This window comes from Coenobita brevimanus, chromosome 92 (genome assembly GCF_032717465.1).
Source record: "Coenobita brevimanus isolate Jiangsu-jjx chromosome 92, ASM3271746v2, whole genome shotgun sequence".
Classification (NCBI taxonomy): domain Eukaryota; kingdom Metazoa; phylum Arthropoda; class Malacostraca; order Decapoda; family Coenobitidae; genus Coenobita; species Coenobita brevimanus.
Window position 1 is genome coordinate 29,801,904 of NC_137045.1, and position 2,790 is coordinate 29,804,693.

The following is a 2,790-nucleotide window of genomic DNA, read 5'->3' on the forward strand; positions in this document are numbered from 1 at the left end:
CCCATACCAACACAGCCCAGTCTAACCCATACCAACACAGCCCAGTCTAACCCCTTCCGACCCGACTCAGTCTAACCAAACCAACCCAACCCAGTCTAACCCCCACCAACCGAAGCCAGTCTAACCCCAACCAGCCCAACCCACTCTAACCCCAACCAACCCAACTCAGTCTAACCTCAACCAGCCCAACCCTGTCTAACCCAAAGCATCCAGGTCCAACCCACCCCAACCTACACCAACCTAATAGACAGTAAGGAGTGATAGATGTCTGAGTGTTGTGTATGAGGGTGGGCGTAGGATGAAGTGTACAGGTAAAAATAATTAAGTTGGTAGCTACTCGTATATACTGTACGCTCTCTCTCTCTCTCTCTCTCTCTCTCTCTCTCTCTCTCTCATATCGCACACTCTAACATCCCGTTTCCACTCTTCTTTCCCGTGTGACGTCATCAGAACCACGTGATCGCTTCCCCGTTTCGCGACTTTGGACCTTAGTGTGATGGACGGAAAGGTGAGAATAGTCTGGCAGGGTAATAGCCACAGGAGAGAGTGTTTTAACACAATGGTATCGGTTCTTTCCCATTCTCCTTACTCTGTCCCACAATCCCTCCGTTCCCCTCCTCTCATCCTCCTCCTCCTTCTCCTCTTGCTTCAATTTTTCCTTTTCCGTTTGGGTGTTTGCTGTGTTGTCACTGTTTTCTACTCGTCCTTCTTCTCTCCACAGATTTCTTTTTTCTTTTGTTTTTCTTTCATCATCCTTACATATTTCCCCCCAGTCCTCCCTTCCCGCTGTTGTCTGTCCTTTTAACATAACTTTCTCTTTTTCACGCAACCTCCTAGCTCAACCCGCCCCCTCCCGTCACTTCCTCGTGTCACTTACCATCCTTCCCTTCTTCTCTCCTCATTTCCTAACTCTCCCCTTCCCATCACTGTTAACCCTCCAATTCTTTCCCCTTATTATTAAACTCTCCATTTACTTCTTAACCCTCTTCTCCCTCCTCGACCCTCGTCTCCCCGCATTATCCCCTCCCTTCACTTCTCAACTCACTCCTCTCACTGACAACCATATTTTACCCTCCCTTTGTATCTCCCACGCTTCCCCTTCTACCCTCTCACCCCGCTGTCCTCCTTTCTGTTCATCCCTCACCCTTCCTCTATTCTCTTCTTCCGCTTCTCTTCCCTCCCTTCCTGCCTGCCTCCCCTCCTTTCCCGCCATCCTTTAATGCACCGCGGATAGATAGCAGTGTTAATAATTGAACAGTGGTAGGTATGCAGTGAAACCCTCCTTGTCTTCATCATTACACCCTGCTCCCCAGTCTTCACACTCCTTCTCACTCCTCTCTCAGTTGTCTGTCTTTATTGATTTTCTAATGGTTGTTATAGGCTTTAAATTATCTACTTTATGTCTAATTATTTTACTGATTTTGTCTATTCCCTTTATTTTACCTTGTTTTTGCCTAGGCCTAGTCTTTCTTTTCTCCTGTTTTTTATCTATCCCCTTTATTTTACAACGTTTTTGTCTATTCCCTTTATTATACGTTCTTTCTGTCTGGTACCTTTACTTTACCTTGTTTTTGTCTAACCTTTATTGTACATTGTTTTTGTCTATTTCCCTTATTTTACTTTGCTTTTGTCTAGTTCTTTTTTTTTACCTTCTTTTTGTCTGTTTCCCTAATTTTACTATATTTTTATCAATTTCCATTATTTTACCTTCTTTTTATCCAGTCTCCTTGCCTTGTTTTCGTCTATTCCCTTTATTTTACCTTGTTTTTGTCTAATCCCTTTATTTTACCTTGTTTTTGTCTAATCCCTTTATCTTTCTGTCTCCTTCCTCCTCCATCTCTGACCCCTCTCAGATATGTTTTATATTCATGTGTTCTCTTTAAGCTCTTACTTCTATGATGGAACACATTCTATCCATTTCTTCTTTCTCTGAAATCTCCATTCTAGGATATTTCAATGTTCACCACCATCTTTGGCTCTCCTCTCCTTTCACTGATCCACCTGGTGAACAAGACTAAGTCTTTTCTATCTATGACCTACAGCAGCTTGTACAGTACACTACACGTATCCCTGACAGCCTTGGAGAGACCTCCAACATATTTGACCTCTTCCTTACAACTAATCCTTCTGATTACACTGTTAATCTTTCCTCTCCGTTGGGCTCCTCCGATCACAACCTTATTACCTTAGTCTGTCCTATTGCTCCGGTACAGCCTGTGGACCCTCCAAAGAAACGTCGTCTGTGGCACTTTGGAGCTGCAGATTGGGAGGCCCTCAGGCAGTACTACTTTGATTTTCCATGGAATGATTATTGCTTCCATGGCCAGGAGCCATCTGAGTGTGCCTTGCGCATTACGGAGGTTATTCTCTTGGGCATGGAAGCATACCCTTTGACTAGTGCAAGAAAGCCTTGGTTTAATCATGCTTGTTCTAATGTTGTCCGCAACAAGGAGAGGGCCTATAAAAGGTACCAGATCCAACCCACCCCTGAATCACATCTTGTTTATGTTTCTGCCTGGAATAGTGCTAAGGCTGTTCTTCGCTCTGCTAAAGATAATTTCATCCACACTAAATGCTCTAAACTCTCCAACTCAAATTCTTCCCACTCCTTCTGGCACCTTGCCAAAAACCTTTCTCACAAATTTACCTCATCATCCTTCCCTCCACTTTTCTATTCTGATGGCTCTGTAGCTATTTCTTCTACTGATGAAGCAGATATCTTCGCTCAGACTTTCTCCTTCAATTCCACCTTGGATGATTCCTGTGCTGTTCTTCCATCACTTTCCCCCT